Raw genomic sequence first — 20,059 nt, forward strand, 5'->3', positions numbered from 1 at the left:
ACTGTCTAAAGTAGCTTCCCCACCCCCACCTGCCCCATTTCCTTGCTTTTAAATCACGATCTCTAGCCACAGTTGTTTTACTTGTTTATTTAGTTGTTTATATCCGTCTGTATGAGACGTGCTTGAATGTTAGTTCCATCACTGGAGAAACCTTGCAGAGAAGAGCTCCTGGTCCATAGTAGCTGCTCAATAAATGTTTGTTGAATGAATTCAAGCTCTGAAGACCAATCAAAGATGCTTGAGATGTCTCCCACTCTCTAGGAATCTTGGAACCCCACGCTGAAACCACATCATTTCCCCTTTCCTTTAAGCACAGATGGACACCATCAGCAGCAATGACAATAATGAATTTATGGAGAAATTGCCATATATCAGGACTTGTGTTGATGCAGGTATGTTCTCTCTGAATTCTCACAGCTCTATGGAGTGCATATTATCATCCCATTTTATAGGAGAGAAAACCAAGGCTCATGAGGGGGTTAAGTTACACAGTTGTTAAGAGATGGAGCCAGGATTTATATTCATAAGCTTACTCACTACCCAATGCTATTTCCCCAGGGAGTGGACTTGCTGAGATTTCCATTATAGGCTGTAGTCCTGGGGGCAGCACTTAATCCTCAAGAAGGAAGTCCTCCATGGACCTAGAAGGAGCCCCCTGATCACTAGAGCCTACCTCTAAGGTGCCCCAAGTCTTGACAACTTATACTGGCATCAACATTTCCTACCTTCTCTCACTGATCCTGGGCAGGATGGGACCCTGGGCACCTTGAAGCTGGAATGGAGCCTGTTATGGGCTAGACTGTGCCCCCTCCCAAATTCAGATGTTGAAGTCCTAAACCCCGGGACCACAGGATGTCACTCTATTTGGAAATAAGGTTCTTAAGGAGGAAATTAAGCCAGAATTAATCTAACTGGTGTCCTTATAAAAGGGGGAAATTTGGACACTAAGATACACGGAGGGAAGACAATGAAGACACAGGGAGAACATCATTTGCAAGGCTAAGGAATTCCTGAGGCCCCCAGAAGCTAGGAAAAAGGCATAAAACAGATTCTTCCTCACATCGCTCAGAGGAATCAACCCTGTTAACACATTGATCTCTGACTTCTAGCCTCCAGAACTGTGAGACAAGAAATTTCTGTTCTTTAAGGCACCTTGTCTGTGGTCCTTTGTTATGGAAGCCCTACCAAACTCATATAAAGCCCTTGGCTGGACCCAGGTACCAAGATGTGGTTGGGTTGGTGTATCAGTCAGGATAAATCAGATTATGCTGCTGTAACAAGTGACTCCAAAGTCTTGGGGTTCTAAAACTATACAAAATTAATTTTTTGCTCTCAAGATGTATCTGTCACAGATCATCTAGGGATTCTTTCCCATGTGTCTCACTCCTCACCCCAGGTGATGAAGCAACCACTATCTGGAATGTTTCAGATCACTGTAGCAGGGGGAAGAAATCTCTGGGGGGCCCTGTGCAGCAATTACATACTCTGACCCAGAAATGACACATTTCTGCTCACTTCTCATTGGCCAGAACAAGTCACATGGCCCTACTTAACCATGAGAGGGCAGGAAAGAGCAGCCCTACCCCGCGCCCAAAAGAGAGAGCATTGGAAATATTTGGTGAATGTCATTCATCATTTAACAGAATTAGTTGGGCTCCCACTGGAGCTTCTTGCGCTGTCCAGGCTACTTCTCCCTGGTTCTAGAGCTTAAGGCTCAGCTAATGCTAGAAATCTTGGGGTTCCAGTGAAGGCCTGGGTTTTGGGTCAGGGGGCCTGCCCTGCAGCTCACAGGAGCTGACCGAGAGGAGTGGGACCAGAGGAGACTGATGGAGCCAGACTTACAAGGGACTTTGCTTCACATGTTTCTGGCCAGGTCTCTGAAAACAACCATACAGAGGTCAGACCCCAGGACGTCTGGAAAGCTGGTTAAAGGGTCTCTCTTATATAGAATGGTCTCCTAGGTATTTCTCCCCCTCCCAAATGAAAACAGATGTCCACCAAAATCTTATACACAGAAGTTTATAGTATCATACTCATAATAGCAATCAAATACCCTTCAACTGATGAATGAATGAACAAACTGTTATAGCCACACAATGGAATACTATTTGGCCACAAAAGAGAAGTGAAGTATTGCCACATGATACAATGTAGATGAAACTTGAAAGCATTATGCTGAATGAAAGAATGTATTAATGTGATGACTTTATATATATATACATATATATATATATATATAATGTATATATATGTATATATATACACATTGTGAAAGGATCCCCCATTAAGTTATTTAACATGTCCCTCACCTCACATATTTATCCCCCCTCTTTTTTTGTGAGTACATTTAAGTTTTACTCTTAGCAAATGTCAATAATACAATACAGCGTTATCAACTATAGTCATCATGTTATAGATCAGATCCCTAGACCTTATTCATCTTATAACTGAAAGTTTGTGCCCTTTTACCAACCTTTTCCTATTTCTCCATCTCCCAGCCCCTGGCAACCACTTTTCTATTCTCTGTTTCTATGAAGTCAACTCCCCCCCCAAGATTCCACATGTAAGTGATGCCTTACAGTGTTTGTCTTTCTCTGTCTGACTTATTTTGCTTAGAATAATGCCCTGCAGTTTCATTCATGTTATTGCAAATGACAGGATTTCTTTCTTTTTACCTTAATTTTTTAAAGGTTTCATTTATTTATTTGTCAGAGAGAGAGATCACAAGCAGGGGGAACAGCCAGCAGAGGGAGAAACAGACTCCCCGCTGAGCAAGGAGCCCGATGCAGGACTTGATCCCAGGAGCCACTCAGGTTCCCCCCATCTCAGAAATTCAGGATTTCTTTCTTTTTAAAGGCCAAATAAGGGATGCCTGGGTGGCTCAGTCAGTTAAGCAGCTGCCTTCAGCTCAGGTCAGGGTCTTGGGATTGAATACACTGAAGCCCACTGAATTGTACACTTCCCATGGGTGAATTGCATGGTATGTGAATTAGATCCACAGACTTGAGTGGGAACCTTTGGGAGTGGAAGATTTAGGGTAATTCAAAACGGGGACCTTGGGCGCCTGGGTGGCTCAGTCGTTAAGCATCTGCCTTCGGCTCAGGTCATGATCCCGGAGTCCCAGGATCGAGTCCCACATCGGGCTCTCTGCTCGGCAGGAAGCCTGCTTCTCCCTCTCCCGCTCCCCCTGCTTGTGTTCCTGCTGTCGCTATCTCTCTCTGTCAAACAAAACAAAACAAAACAAAACAACAAAACAAAAAAAACGGGGACCTGGATTTTCTCAGAGTTGGGGGAGATTTTGCCCCTCGCCAGCCAGGTAACTTCCTTTTCTCACCTGGGTCTTTTACATAATTTTAGTCCCTGACTCAAAGGGTTCCTTTGTGATTAAAATAAGATGAAACAGAACTCCTTACAAGAGGACACAACACACACGCACACACAACTTTCCTGGATCAGCTTCTTATTTCGCTGCCACCAGGGGGCGATCTTGCTGTGATATTTGGGTGTCTCGCCCCCGTTGTGAAGATTTCAGGGGTGGAGCTTTCTACTGCGGACTGAGGGAGCCTTAAGTGTGGGCAGCGGTTGGCTAACTCTTTGCTTTCTTCTGTCCTTTATGGTTAAACAACGTGCACTGGGGAGGGGGTGCTTTCTCTCATTATAAAATGATTACTGGTGTGTTTAAAAGGCGAAAGATTTATGCGATCTGAAGAGAAACCAGAGTGTTACTGGTGTGTTTATTTATTTTTATAGTTTAGGCTGCTATGTATTTTTTTTTTTAATATTTTATTTATTTGACAGAGAGAGGCACAGCAAGAGAGGGAACACAAGCAGGGGGAGTGGGAGAGGGAGAAGCAGGCTTCCCGCCACACAGGGAGCCCGATGCGGGGCTCGATCCCAGGACTCTGGGATCATGACCTGAGCCGAAGGCAGACGCTTAACGACTGAGCCACCCAGGCGTGCCTACTGGTGTGTTTAAAATAAATAAAGCATAGGGGCGCCTGGGTGGCTCAGTCGTTAAGCGGTCTGCCTTCGGCTCAGGTCATGATCCCAGGGTGCTGGGATCGAGCCCCGCATCCGGCTCCCTCCTCAGTGGAGAACCTGCTTCTCTCTCTCCCACCCCCCCTGCTTGTGCTCCCTCTCTCGCTTTGTCTCTTTCTGTCAAATGAATAAATAAATTCCTTAAAAATAATAATAATAAAATAAAATAAAGGTAATGTGTGTTCATTTGGAAATATATACTCATGATATGTGGTCAGTAGAGCATTCAGAGTATACAGAATATAAAAAAAGGAAAATAAGTTATCTGCATTCCACTCCCTAGACACAAACACTATTAATATTTTCTTCTCATTTCCCAGGTTACTTCATACTCAGTTTGTATGTTTTTTAAGATTTTATTTATTTATTTGACAGAGAGAGACACAGCGAGAGAGGGAACACAAGCAGGGGGAGTGGGAGAGGGAGAAGCAGGCCTCCTGCGGAGCAGGGAGCCGGATGCGGGGCTCGATCCCAGGACCCTGAGATCATGACCTGAGCTGAAGGCAGACGCTTAACGACTGAGCCATCCAGGCGCCCACTCTATGTTCAGTTTAAATGACCCATTTTTGCTTTTATTGAAACTCAGAGCTGTGAAAGAAAAGGTGGACAGATCTGATGACATGAAAACATGTCATCATGAACAAAGACAAAAGACCAACCCAAGCAGCAGCCTGGAAGGAATATTTGCCATATAAAGTATAGGCAGAGTGCAGATAATTACTAATGTTTATTGAGTGCTTACGGCATCCTGGGCACTGTTCCAGGTGCTTTCTATGTAAAAAGTAATTTAATCCTCAACCCTATGAGATAGATACCATTATTATCTTTACAAATGAGAACAAGAGACACAGAGAGGTTAAGTGACTTGTTCAAGATCACGCAGCAGAGGCTGAATCAGAACAGCTTGGCCCCAGGGTCCGTACTCCTAACCTTACATCAGTATGCCTCCTTATATAGTCCAGGTTGGCAGCCAGACTATGTAAACAGGCTAGACATAGGGGTGCCTGGGTGGCTCAGTCGGTTAAGCATCTGTCCTCGGCCTGGGTCATGATCCCAGGGTACTTGGATGGAGCCCTGAGTCGGGGCTCCCAGCTCAACGGGGAGCCTGCTTCTCCCTCTCCCTCTGCTCTTCCCCGCCCCACTTGTGCTCTCTCTCACTCTCAAATAAATCAAGTCTTTAAAACAAAAAACAAACAGGGCGCCTGGGTGGCTCAGTTGGTTAAGCGACTGCCTTCGGCTCAGGTCATGATCCTGGAGTCCCGGGATCGAGTCCCACATCGGGCTCCCTGCTCAGCGGGGGGGTCTGCTTCTCCCTCTGACCCTCTTCCCTCTCGTGCTCTCTGTCTCTCATTCTCTCTCTCAAATATATAAATAAAATCTTAAAAAAAAATAAAACAAAAAACAAACAGGCTAGACATATAAAGAGCAAATGAATAAATAAGTAACAACAACAACATGCTTAGTCTCACTAGTAATGGGACAAATTTGAATTCTTATTCTTTCATTTAGCAAATGTTAAAAATATCAAAAACATCGAGTCTTATGGAGAATTGGATGGATAATGAGCGTCGCCACACTGTTGGACAGGGGAAGCATAAATTGTTGAAACTTTTTGGGAAGGGATTTGGCTATGGTGGAACAAAGTATTTAAAGCACCTAACCTTGGACCCTGCCACTCTCCATCCAACAATTGAGCCTATAAGTACGTGTGCCTAACGACGCGTGCTCATCACAGTCTGGCTTGCAATGATGCCGTTGCTTGTAAAAGTGAAACATGGCAAACAGTCTCCATGACTGACAATAGGGGCATAGTTAGACAAATTAGGGCATGGCATGCTATGAGAACGCTCTGTAGCCATTAAAAAGAATGAGACAGACCTATATTCATTGACATGGAAAAATCCCTCCATACCTTGCTCCATGGGAAAAAAAAAACAACAACACATAACATTGAGGACAGTATGAGTGCATTTATGTCATAGAATGGACACAAGTATGTAACCAGACACCTTGGAAATTTCTTCCAGACAATTGACAGTGGGTCCCTCTTAGAAAGAAGAGGCAGGGTGAGAGTTTAGGGGAGAATTTCTGTATTTTTTACTTTTCTGTTATTTGAGGCTTTTACAATAAAGTTGTATTATTTCGATGATTTTTTAAAGCCCCAGAATATATCTTGTTAAATATTCTTTTAAAGCATGACACCTCCCCCTCTCCCTTGCCCCCATGGCTGCATAATTATTTAACCTGTCCTTTCCTGCTGGGTTGTTTGCAGCTTTCCTCTGTTATACAGGAAACTGGGATGCATATCCTTGTATGTTAATCTCTGTGCCTCTGTGGTGAATTCCTTATGCTACTCCCAATTCATTAGTGAAGAAATGAATGAACAAGCACATATTTATTGTTTCCCTGCTTGTGTTCTTACAAAAATATCTCAGATGTAGAAATACTTGACAAGTTGCCCTGGAAAAGGCGGTACACACCCCTGGGAATGGATGCAAAGTCTTGCTTCTTAGAACACTTGAAAACACTAGGCAGGATTGCAATTTTAAAATATCTATGATTGAAAACAGAATGGCTCACATCCATATAGTGATATCGTGTGCCAGGTTCCATTCTAAGTGTTTCAGTGCAATTTTTTTTTTTAATTTAATGTTTTAATTTATTGTGTGCAACAATCCTACTTTGCTCTTCACTTTATAAGTAAACTGAGGCACAGGATGATGAAGTGACTCGGTCAGTGGTCTGACTTTTTAAATAAGAAACTCAGAGGGGTGCCTGGGTGGCTCAGTCGGTGAAGGGTCTGCCTTTGGCTCAGGTCATGATCCCAGGGTCCTGGGATGAGCCCCTCATCGGGCTTCCTGCTCAGTGGGGGTCCTGCTTCTCCCTTTTCCCGTGTCCCTTTCCCCCACTCCTGCACGTGCTCACTCTCAAACTCTAGGTGGAATGGTTTGAGGCTCTGATTTCATGACCTAAGATCAATGTGTTCTTAACTTCTTTTTTAAGATTGTATTTTTAAGTAATCTCTACAGCCAACATGGGCTCAAACCTACAACCCCAAGATCAAGAATTGCATGCTCTACTGACTATCGGTCAGGCCCCCCCTTACCTTTTTCTATAAAGGGTCAGTTAGTAAATATTTTTGGTTTTGCAGGCCATGAAGTTTGTGTTGTGACTACCCAATCCTGCCATCATAACTCAAAAGCAATCAGACATCATGTAAATCAGTGGACATGATTGTGTTCCAATAGAACTTTATTGATGGACACATGAAATTTTTTTTTTTAGGGATGCCTGGGTGGCTCAGTTGGTTAAACATCTGCCTTCGGCCCAGGTCATGATCCCAGGGTCCTGGGATCCGGTCCCGTATTGGGCTCCTTGCTCAAGTGGGGAGCCTGCTTCTCCCTCTGCCTGCCACTCCCCCTGGTTGAGCTCACTCTCTCTCTCTGACAAATAAATAAATAAAATCTTTAAGAAAAAAAAGAAAAAAAAATTTTAAAGCAGGGGCTTGAACTCATGACCCTGAGATCAAGACCTGAGCTGAGATCAAGAGTCAGGCACTTAATGTTTGTTAAATGAGCCACCTAGGCACCCTTTGAAATTTTGAATTACATGTAATTTTCAGGTATTGTCAAATATTCTTCTTTTGATTTTTTTTTGAAGATTTTATTTATTTGTTTGAGAGAGAGAGTGAGAGACAGAGAGCACGAGAGGGAAGAGGGTCAGAGGGAGAAGCAGACCCCCCGCTGAGCAGGGAGCCCGATGCGGGACTCAATCCCGGGACTCCAGGATCATGACCTGAGCCGAAGGCAGTCGCTTAACCAACTGAGCCACCCAGGCGCCCTCTTCTTTTGATTTTTTAAAAGATTTTATTTATTTATTTGACAGAGAGAGAGAGCACAAGCAGGGGGAGCTGCAGAGGGAGAAGGAGAAGCAGGACCCCCGCTGAGCAGGGAGCCTGATGTGGGGCTCAATCCCAGGACCCTGGATCGTGACCTGAGCCAAAGACAGACACTCAACCGCTTGAGCCACCCAGGCACCCCTCTTCCTTTGATTTTTAAAAATCATTTTAAAATGTCAAAACCATTCTTAGTTTGCAGGCCATACAAAAACAAGCAGTGAACCGTACTTTGCCCACCCATTTTAGATGTTCCCTGTATATTAAAGATATTATGCCCATTGTCATTTATGCTGCAAATATTTTTACATCAATTTATTTTATGACTTCATCTTTTTACTCTTAATCCTTTCATCAATCTGGAATTTATTTTGTTATATGATGTGTGGTAGGGTTTGAACTGATTATTTTCCCAAATGGTCAACCAGTTGTCCAAGCCATATGTAAAGAGTGTTTGAGAGTGTTAAACTTTCTAATGTGTACTGACAGGTGTGGTAGGTGAGCTGAGCAATCTGTTTGAACTCTAATGAAGTCTCCACCACCCAGGGTCCCCTCACCTGTCATGGATTCTGAGAGAGGCCCCGTCTCTCTGTGACCAATTTGGGATTGTCTTCCAGAATGAGCTTACACCAGCATTTCCCAAACTGGATTCCTTACATTCTTTCTCGGAGTTAGGTAAAGAGGGTCTGCAGACCAGAAAATGTCTCAAACTGGGGCTTCATCAAAGAGTCAAACAGGCTTTCCTTATTCATTCAACAAACGTTTGCACTAGCTATGTGTGAGCACCATGTTGGAATCTGTAACAACAGTGATGAGAAATACAAAAACACAGTCCCTGCCCTTATATTTCTGTGGGAAAGTGAAATAGTTGTATCATATATGATGTGTGTATTTATTAACTTTGTAAGAAGCTGCCAAGCTGTTTTCAAAAATGGCCACACTGTTTCAGCAGGTGTGTGAGTGTTCTAATTGCTACACAATCCTCGCCAACTTTTGGTATTGTCATATCTTATCTTTTATTTTTAATTTTAATTAATTTATTTTTGTTATTCTAGTGGGAGTGCCTCTCATTGCAGTTTTAATTTGAACTTCTCTGATCACTAATGACACTGAACATAGTTACTTGCTATTTGTATAACTTCTTTGGTAAAGTGTTTGTTTAATCTTTTACCCATGGGGGAAAAACACCTTGTTTATCATATTGAGTTGTGAGAGTTTTTAATATTTTCTTGGATACAAGTCTTTTATCAGATATGTGCTTTGAGAATGTTTTCTCCCAGTCTGTGGCTTGTATTTTCATTTTCCTATTGGTATCATGGAAAGGCCGACCCAAAGTTCGACATTTTGATTAAGTTCAGTTTGTTGTTTTTTGGATGATCTGTTTTTTGTGTCCTACCAAGAAATATTGGCCTAAAAAGAGGGTGCAGAGATTTTCTCTTATGTTTTCATCTAGAAGTTTTATAGTTTTAATTCTAGGTTTGGGTCTGTAATCTATTTTGAGTTACTTTTTATATATGATGTGAGGTAAGGATCAAGGTTTATTTATTTATTTTTGCATATAGATGCAGAATTTTTCCATCCCATTTGTCAGAAAGACTCTCCTTTTCTCATCAAGTTACCTTGACAGCTTTATCAAGATCAACTGATCATGTATGTGTGGGTCTATATTTATGGGCTCTCTATTCCATTAACATATATGTTTATCCTTATACCAACATAATATTGTTTTAACTGCAACTTTATGTCTTGAGATCAGGTAGCTTAAGTCCTGCAATTTTATTCTTTTTATTATTATTATTATTAGGGGGGCCCACCCAGGCATCCCAATTTCATTCTTTTTCAAATTGCTTAAGCTATTCTAGGTCCTTCACATTTCTGTAATTTTTCAATCAGCTCACCAACCTCTACCAAAAAAACCTACTGGAATTTTGATTGGGATTGCATTGAACCTATGGATCATTTTAGGGAGAAATGACATATTACCAATATTGAATCTTCTAATCCATGAACGTAGTGTATTTCTGTGTTTATTCTGGCTTTCTTTGATTTCTCTGAACAGTGCTTTCTGGTTTCCCGTGTACAGGTCTTACATATATCTTGTTAAATTTATCTCTAAGTACTTCATGTTTTTGATGATATTGAAAATAGTATTGATTTTTCACAATTCCATTTTCCAATTGTCTATTGTTAATACGTAGAGACAGAATTATATATAGATCTTGTATCCTACAACTTTGCTAAACTCACAATAGGTCTAGTAGCCTTCTTGTCAATTCTTTATGATTTTCTATGTAGATGATTGTATTTTACCTGTTTTCCTTCTTTTCAATCATGTAGACTATCATATTTAACTTTTCTTTCCAATTTGTGCTTTTTTATTTCTTTTCTTGCCTTATTACACAGCCATGACTTCCAACACAATGCTGAATAGAAGCAGTGAGAGCAGACACCTTTGCCTTATCCCCAACCTTGGGGTAAAACCTGCCAGCGTTCCCTATTAAGTATGTTGTTTTAGCTGTAAGTTTTCACAGATGTTTTTTAGTACATAGAGGAAATCTTTTATTCCTAGTTTGCTGAGAGGTTTTTTTCAGTATCATGAATCTGTGTCGATTTTTGTCAAATGAGTTTTCTACATCTGTTAAGATGATGATTCTCATCTGATTTTTCTTTTCTAATCTCTTGGTATGGCAAATTAGATTAATTGATTTTCAAATGCTGAATCAACCTTGCGTTCCTCAGCTAAACCACCACGTGATCATGATGTATTTCCCTTTTTATACATTGCTGGACTCTATTTGCTAATATTTTGTTAGGGATTGTTTGTGTCCATATTCATGAAAGATATTGGTCTGTGGGGAGCGGGGCACCTGGGTGGCTCAGTTAGTTAAGTGTCTGCCTTCGGCTCAGGTCATGATCTCAGTGTCCTGGGATCAAGTCCTGCGTCAGGCTCCCTGCTCAGCAGGGAGTCTGCTTGTCCCTCTGCTCCTCCCCCGCTAGTTCTCTCTCTCTCTCTTTCTCTCAAAAAAAAAAAAAAAAAAAGATATTGGTCTGTGGGGGTTTTTTTCTTGTAATGTCCTTATCTGATTATGATATCAGGATAATACAACCCTTATAGAATGAATTGGGAAGTGCACCCTCCTATTTTCTGGAAGAATTTGTGTAGAATCAGTATTATTTCTTTCTTATATTTTGTAGGATTCACCAATGAAGCCATCTGGGCATGAAGTTTTCTTTGTGGGAAGGTTTTAAGTCACAAATTCCATTTCTAAATAGAGGACTATTTAGGTCGTCCATTTTTTCTTAAGTAAGCTTTTGTAGTTTTGCATTTCAAGGGATTTGTCTATGCCATGTAAGTTCTCAGATTTATTGACATAAAGTTGTTCATAAAATTCCCTCATTATCCTTTTAATGTCTGAAGGACCTGTAGTGATCTCGCTTTTATTCCACTGTGCAAGTGCTTCTCAAGCCTCTGCTTCTGTCACATTTCCTATTGTCTCATTGGCCAAAATAAGTCACAGGGCTAAACCCTGACTCGGTGTGGGAGGGGATCCCCCAGGAGGGTGGAGACAGGCAGATGTGAATAAATTGGGAGCTATTACTTCAACAATCTGCCATACACACTAGCTCCTTGTGGAAAGTTTCTGCCCCTAAGGAACAGATTTATTCATATTACATCCTTAGTGATTTTGTGCAACCAGTTTTATTTATACAAATATAACAAGAGTATTGAACATTCATTAAGACCAGCTTATTGCATGGTCTACCTGTCTACAATTCCTCCTACATCTCTTTCTTCCAGGGCACTCATCACAACTGTAATTAAATAATTGCGTCTTTAGCTGTTCAGTGTCCATGTTCCTACTAGAATATAAGTTCCATGAGGACAGAGACTGTGTCTGTCTATCCGGGTTGAATCCCCAGCTCCTAGCACATAGTAGATGCTCTACTAAGTCATGTATTTGAAATGGAAACCTGTAATCTACAAGCTACTCCACACCTTGGCAATTATCTTCATGTCTAGGATACATAATTTGATAGGAAAATTGAGAAATGAGGTGGGGAGTCTATGAAACAGACTCCACAAACATGAACTGAGTACCTATTGCATGCATATATGATTCTGCTAAAAGAATAGATCTGGGGCCGGCAGAGCTGGAAGGGACAGTGAGCTCCCTTCTCATGGAAAGAATCAAAGACAGGCTGTACAAGAGGAGACAGAGATGCTCTAGAGGGGGCTTGTTTTAGCTTTGGGGAAGGTTTGGACTAGCCCATATATACGGTTCCTTTCATCTCCAATATCCTACAATTCCACAGCAAGGATTGAGTTTGAGGGAAAGAGAAGATGTGGAAAGGAGCACAAAGGGAGGACTCCAAGAGGTGGAAGGATGGCATTGTGGGGAAGAACAGTTTCAGAGAACAGCAGGAGAAAGTTGTGGAGGGTGGTTGGAGATGCAGAGAGGTTTCAGAGGGGAGATTTTAGGTGAAGTTTCCACTCCCTCTCACCTCCCTTCTTTGATTCCTCCCTTGTACCTCTCACACGCACCCTTGAAACTGCTTTCCTCAAGGTCACTATTGAACACTATGTTCCTGTATCTACTGTGAGTGCTCAGTCCTTATCTCCCAGACCCTCCAGACCAGCCCTGAACACTGGGGAGCACTCCCACCCTCTAGAAACCCTTGCCCTCTGGTCTTCTTCTCCAGGCTCCATTGTCAGCCTGTGTCTCGTTCTCCATGGGGCTTCAGTTTCCGACTTCCTTATGCACACCCCAGGTTCTGGCCATGACTCTGGAGGGGCTCCTGAGACATGGGGTCTTGGCAGACTGCAGCATCACAGGACCCAAAGTTTATATGTGATCTGCCTTTTCCAGCATGTCCTTTAGCTGTGCCCTCAGGGTTGGCAAGGGCCAGTGGGCACAGCAATGACCTTAGAGGATGATACGGAACCTTCATCTGTGTTGAGTCCCCACAGGTTTCACCAATGTCAGGAGAGCAGTCAGAGCCCCCTCCTCTCTCCACTTCTCCCTTCCCCCTCCATCCCCTACAATCACATTGGTCTTCAGGTTTTATATCTGCAAAGTCACTGCCTCACATCTGTTTGTCCAAAGACCTTGTCCTACCAGAGGGAGGGAAAAAAGAGATGAAGTGGACAGAAAATTTCTTCTCATCAAGGACAATGCAAAGGACAGAAGGCATACTTGAGATGATCTCTCTCCCTTGACCTGCATCAGTACGGACTATGTGCGTGAATGTGTGTGCGTGTGTGCGTGTGTGTGTGTGTGCGTGTGTGTGTGTGCGCGTGTGCGTGTGTGCGTGTGTGCGTGCGCGCGCGTGTGTGTGCGTGTGTGTGTGCGCGCGCGTGTGTGTGCGTGTGTGTGCGTGTGTGCGTGTGCGCGCGTGTGTGTGCGTGTGTGCGTGTGTGCGTGTGTGTGTGTGCGTGTGTGTGCGTGTGTGTGTGTGCGCGTGTGTGTGCGTGCGTGTGTGTGTGCGTGTGCGTGTGTGCGTGTGTGTGTGTGCGTGTGTGTGTGCGCGTGTGTGTGTGCGTGTGTGTGTGTGTGTGTGTACAGATACTTGTGTTCATGAGTGCAATTGCGTGGGTATCATTCAGTATATTTGTAAGTTTCCAAGTATGTGTTTGTGGATATTTTAGTATTATTCATGTGTCCCATTGTGCGTGTGTGTGTTTATAATAGACTATTTTAAAAAAAAAACAGTTTTAGGTTTGTGGCAAAATTGAGCAGAAAATATAGAGTTCCCATATACCCCCTGCCATCACAAAATCACAGCCTCCCCCACTTAGCAACATCACCCCAGAGGGAGACATTTGTTACAATCGATGAACCCGCATGGACACATCATCATCACTCAGAGTCCATAGTTTATATCAGGGTTCAGTCTCGGTGTCGTACATCCGGTGGGTTTTGACAAATATGTAGTGATGTGTAATCATAATTATAGTCTCATACCGAGTATTTTCACTGCCCTGAAACTCCTCTGTGCTCCACCTATTCATCCCTCCCGCCCCCACAAACCCCTGGCAATTGCCGATCCTTTTATTGTCTCCATGGTTTCACCTTTTCCAGAAGGTCCTAGAGCTGGGATCATACTGTCTGTAGGCTTCTCCGATCAGCTTCCTTCCCTTAGTAATAAGCATTTAAGATTCCTCCATGTCTTTTTGTGGTTTGAAAGTTCATTCTTTTTAAGAGCTTTATGATATTCCAGTGTCTGAATAGGACCACAGTTTATGTATCCATTCACCCTACTGAAGGATGTCTTGGAGGCTCCCAAGTCCCATTGTCCTTTTGTGTGAGAGAGACAAGGGGCTATGAAGGAGAGCAGAAGTTCACGATCTTGAACACATCATGATGAGTGATACCTCATGCGCCCATTCAAAGGACAATATTCCCAGAGGGGCAATGTCGGAAGAGCACCTACATGATTATAGGGGATGGGGGTGGAGGGAGACGTGGAGAGAGAAGGGGGCTCTGGTTATTCTGACATTGCCCCTCTGGAAATGCTGTACATTTGAATGGGCACCTGGGGCATCACTCATCTACGATGCATAAAGATCGTGAACTTCGACTCTCCATCATGGCCCTACGGGACCTGAAACTCGACCTGTCCGAGATGAAACTCATCACCCTCCCCTCCCTCACCCAACCTGGCTTCTCATCTCACGTTCCCATCTCAGCACATGACACCACCATCTGCCTGGTTGCGAAAGGTATCAGCAATCTGCGCATCTTCCAAAACTCCTCCCTTCCTCTCTTTGCCTCCTGCCCCCATGATCAGCGAGTCATGTCAATTCTCTCTCCCAAACACATTCGGAATCTTTCTGTTCTCTCCAGCCCCAAAGCCACACCCTGGGATTGGACTTCTGAGTGAAGCTTCCACAAATCCCTTTACACCAGTAGGGTTGTTTTGGAAATACCAGGCTCCTCAACACGGCCCTGAAACTCACAAACATGCATGGGGCTTTCTGGCCCGCATTTCTGGATCTGACTTTGTTGCCTGCCTATGTGCGTGGTTTTCGATGGGAAAGCGATTTGGCCTGCTGGGGGACATTGTGTAATGTCCAGAGATGTTGTTGGTTGTCACAGTTGGAGGGGGGGGTGTTACAGGCATCTAGTGTGTAGAGGTCAGGGATGCTGCTAAACACCCAACAATGCACAGGACAGCCCCTCCCACAAGAATGATCTGTCCCCAAATGTCAATAGAGCTGAGGGTGAAGAACCCTTATCTAGAGCTGCTTAAAGCCCTCCACAAACCAGCGCCGTCCTGACCCACTGATCACCTGTCCAGATGAGAGAGTATAGAAAACAGCAAGTGTAGAGAAACTTTATAGTAACTTGACATAGTAATTTTACGACTTTTGGGCTCACGTTTTGCATGTCTTTTAAATTCTTTTTTAAATCAATTTTTAGAACAATTTTGAATTTACAGAAAAATTGAGCAACGAGTACAGTTTCTATGTACTCCCGCCCCCAACACACACACACACACACACACACACAGAGTTTCCCCTATTAGTAACATACTAGTATGGGACATTTGTTACAGTTAATGAACCAATTTTGACACATTAGTATTAACAAAAGCACACGCTTTATTCAGATTTCTCCAGCTTTACCCTAATGTCCTTTTTGTGGTCCAGGATCCCACATGACATTTAGCTGTCACGTCGTCGCCTTAGGCACTTCTTGGCTGGGGTGGTTTCTTGAGCTTTCCTTGTCTTTGATGACCTTGACAGTTTTGAGGAGCATTGGTCAGGGATCCCAGAGGGTGGCTCTCTGTTGGAATTTTCCCGGTGTCTCCCTCATGGTTAGGCTAGGGTTACGGGTTTGGGGAAGGAAGATCGCAGACACAAGGTGCTATCCTCCTCACAATATATCGTGGGAGTACATACTATCCACCTAATTATGACTGCGGATGGTGGCCTTGATCCCGCAGCTGGGTGACATTATGTGTACGTCAGGTTTCTGCACTGTAAAGTTCCTTTTTGTCCCCCTCTTTCCACACTGTACTTCTTGGAAGGAAGTCACACTGTGCAGCTCCACCTCTTTTGGAAGATGCAGTATCTACATAAATGATTTGGAATTCTTCTGCACATCAAGTTTGTCTCTTGTCCTTCAACCATTAATGCATTTGATCATTTGTTTGTATCAGGACGAACTCATGGATATTGACTTTATTCTTGGGGTTATAACACAACACGACATTAGTTTAGTTTCTCGACTCGCTCTAACTTTGGCCCCAGGCGGCTCTTTCAGTGGGCTCCCACGGCCTTTGACACACCCCATCATTGCCCGCTGTTCCTTGCTTTCTGGCACCATGCATGTCTTTTTCAATTTTATTTTCCTAGAAATTAATTTTTATTGCATTTTATGGATTGCGGGGGGAAAGTGGTTCTTCAGTGGAGAGAATTTGAGAAGCACTGAAGATCTTCCAGCAGCTTCTTCCGCACTATCAGCTGCAGCGACCTTGGGCTGAGCACACCAGGCTTGCACCTGCCCCAGGGCCTTACAGTGCTCTCCTGGAATGCTTTTCCTTCAGCTCTTCCTTTTCATCCTTCCTGTCTTTCCCTATCTCCCCTCCTCAGAGAAGCCTCCTCCTCCCAGGCTGACACAGCCCCCACCCCAGCTGTCTCCAGCACTCTTGCTTTGTTTTCTTATAGTCCCAATATTTTGTCCCCTGCTGAAATAATCTGTTTGACATATTAACAATTGCTTCTAAATGTAAGCACCAGGGCACCCGGCTGACTCAGTTGATGGAGTGTGCGACTCTTGATCTCAAGCTTGTGGGTTCGAGCCCCGTGTTGGGTGTAGGGGTTACTTAAAAATAAAATCTTAAAAAAAATGAAAATAAATGCAAGTGTCACGAGGACAGGGATAGACCTTGGCATGCACAATATTGTGGGTTTTTAAAAAAATATTTATTTGAGAGAGTGCACAAGCAGGGGGAGGGGCAGAGGAAGACAGAGAAGCAGGCTCCCCACCGAGCAAGAAGCCCTACACGGGACTCGATCCCAGGACCCTGAGATCATGACCTGAGCCGAAGGCAGATGCTCAACCAACCGGATGAGCCACCCAGGTGTCCCTGTGGTTTTTTTTTTTTTTTTAATATTTCAGAAATGTCTCCCTGAGATCCCTGGATGTGGTGGTGGTGGTGGGGTCCTGATAATAATCTCCTTTTACTGAGGCCAAACTTCAGAGAGGCCACCATGAGACACTGTGTGGGTGGGGAGAACAAAAACAGGGGCCATGCTTGAATCCCCATCACTACAGTTTAGTGTGGGCAAGAGGTACAGAGAGGGAATCCCAACCATCCTCTGCTCTGAGGTCCCCACAATTACTGGCCTCATCCAACCCCATTTGAGGGTCATGAATGGTTGGAGAAGGTAGGCTAACCTCAGAATGGAAGGGCGGCATAGTGGATCAGTGGGCTCAAAGCCTCCTTTCATTCTCCTTGCCATGTCACTTTGGGGCTCTCAGCCTCAGTGTTTCTGTCTGTAAAGTGGGTATGATACTCATTATGCTCGAGATAGTGTGAGGTTAAATGAGACTGTATAAAAGGGGCATAAAAGACTCTCAAAAGTTGTTACCTGTTGGTATGATCTCCAAAGGGCACACACACATGCCAAATTTTGCAGATGATTTTTCGGGGCTTCACACGCTTCCCCAAAACCTCATCCTCAATCCCAACCTCTGAACCCTCTAAGTCATCCCCACCCCCAGCTTCATAACCAGAGCTTGTCTGATGAGTTAGGAGGTGTGAGAACCAAAGGCAGCCCCAGGTGAGGGAGGAGGCGGCAGGTGAGGACTTGGGGAGGGCCGGAGGGGGGCTGTAGGCAACCGCCTGCACACAGGGGAGCCAGTGTGTCTGGAGCTGCCTGGGCCCCAGGAACAGGCCCTCAGGGGCAGGTGGGACCTCGGTTCCAGCCGGCTGTGTGTGGGTGGGGAGGTCTGGCCCAGCCCGGAGTTCCAGTTGGCCCGGTGTGGGGGCTGGGCCGGAGGCAAGGGCAACTGTGCCCAGCTCCTGCCCCGACACCAGTGGACGCCCCCAGGCCCTCTAGTCCAGGACAGGTGAGGGCCTGCGGGCCCCCTCCCGGGGGCCGGAAGCCTCTGCCTGTGTGTTTACAGCGCATCCCCCCCAGGAGTGTGTGCTAGTTCGAGTTCGTCCCTGGGGTCCACAGAGGTCATGAGAACCTTCCCAGAAAAGCAAACACGAGCGTGAGCCAGCAGGACATGCCACGCTCACAGGAGTGGCAGCCCATAATAGCACGCCCTTCCCGGCCAGGGCACCTCCCCCTGCCAGGAGCCCCAACAGTGCCACGGATGGGGAAACCAAGGCCCAGTGGGGAAAGACGCATTAGGTCTTTCAGGGGGATTGGGACAGGAGCCGAGGCACGTGCATCGCACACGTCAACATGTGTGTTCACATACACACTGGCCCCTTTGTGTGCCCACACCCACCTCCTGCACAGGCACATCCAGGCAGGAGGGCCGATGCCCCAGCTCCCCTCCCTCGGGCACACCCACCCCCTCTCCAGTCACACGCTCTGGACCATGAGACCCACGCCTCAAACACACCTGTGGAACGTATGTTAAGGGGACCCAGGAATTTCTACAAAGTGTGGGCTCAGGGACCACTATGTGGACGGGGGCTGTCTCAGGTAGACTTGCTGTAGTGCTTTCTCATCTCATAGAATTTTATATAGTTGAGAAAACACTGATTGTTCTGTGTGTGTGTGTGTGTGCGCGTGCGTGCGTGTGTTTTGAATGAAACTCCCTCTGTAGTTGTAAAGGCAGAAACTCACACTATACCCCCTTACACGGAATTCACCCACCTAGTCTCACTTAGATCTGACACACAAATGTGATCTAGGTACAGACAAATAACCGTACACACCCACAGAGCCATTCAAAACACTACTTACACACACATAACCCCCCACACACACTACAGTCATAGATTCACAATCAGGCACACCCACAAATACACTCACACATAAAGAGGTAAGTTCAGATACTCAATTTACATTCAGGAAACAGATCCATATGTGCACCTTGTCACACTCATGCTCACACACAGATCCATGCAAATATCCCCAAATTCACACTGATGTAAACAGCAGCTTCACACACATACACTCAAAAAGTCACACAGGTCAAGAAGAGATAACATACAAACCCAAACACATACGTACACTTATTATACACACAGTTACACCCGACTACGCACTTAGACACACAGGCCCGCAAAGACTTAACACAAACATTTGTGCATTCACAATTCCTTACAGCTAAGAGGCACACTGCAGATGTTTTGACACAAAACCACAATGGAATACACAAGCAAATATTTAAATATCCACAAAAGGGCCTCAGAGGTTTGCAAGTGTATCCATTCATACCCATTCAACCACATTGATAGATACAAGTAGTCACACTCTTGGGTAAATACACATGCCCTCAATTCGTCTCCTAGGCTCCTTCATTGCCACTTCTTCACACCCTTATACAAAACACAAATACATCTAGATGCTCACAAATACGCACACTCGCAGATCCACTGACAAAACACAAATACACACTCACCACGCCTATATCCTCTGGACACAGACACTTACACAATACAGATCCTTGTACACACAACACACATGAAAAGCACGGACACACACACGTGCTGTCACACTCCCACCCAGATACGCACACGCAGACACCCTCAAATACACTCACCACCCGACTACATTCAGGGACGCACACACTGATAAGAACACACACACTCTTGTACGCTCACAATACGCAATCGGACACAGGTGCCCCCACGCACACGCTGCCTCTTGGCCAGGAACGACAAGCCCGCATGGATGCTCACACTCACATCTAAGGGTACACACTTGGGCCAGCACACACATCCGCAAACAGAGGGTCCCTCACCCTCCCCAGCGCACGCGCGCACACGCACTCCTCCGCAGCCTCCCGCCACCACCGCAGTCCGGGCCCGCCCCACCCCGCGGCAGGCGGCCAGGCGAGGCCAGGGCGGGCGGGGGACCGGGTCGGGGTCTGGGCCGGGGGCGGGGCGCACCTGGGCTCCGCCCCGGGGCGGGGCCGACGCTGCGTCGCGAGC

The 20,059-nt window shown here is 45.1% G+C and overlaps 1 long non-coding RNA gene across 1 annotated transcript; it reads left to right on the forward strand.

Annotated features, from left to right (window-relative positions):
• The first annotated feature begins 329 nt into the window (after positions 1 to 329).
• On the forward strand, positions 330 to 8,220 carry LOC144379201 (uncharacterized). The gene is made up of 3 exons (XR_013441640.1): positions 330 to 392; positions 2,499 to 2,563; positions 7,924 to 8,220. It is a non-coding gene; the product is annotated as an uncharacterized LOC144379201 (long non-coding RNA).
• Positions 8,221 to 20,059: the final 11,839 nt, after the last annotated feature.

Source organism: Halichoerus grypus, chromosome 1 (assembly GCF_964656455.1).
Source record: "Halichoerus grypus chromosome 1, mHalGry1.hap1.1, whole genome shotgun sequence".
NCBI lineage: Eukaryota > Metazoa > Chordata > Mammalia > Carnivora > Phocidae > Halichoerus > Halichoerus grypus.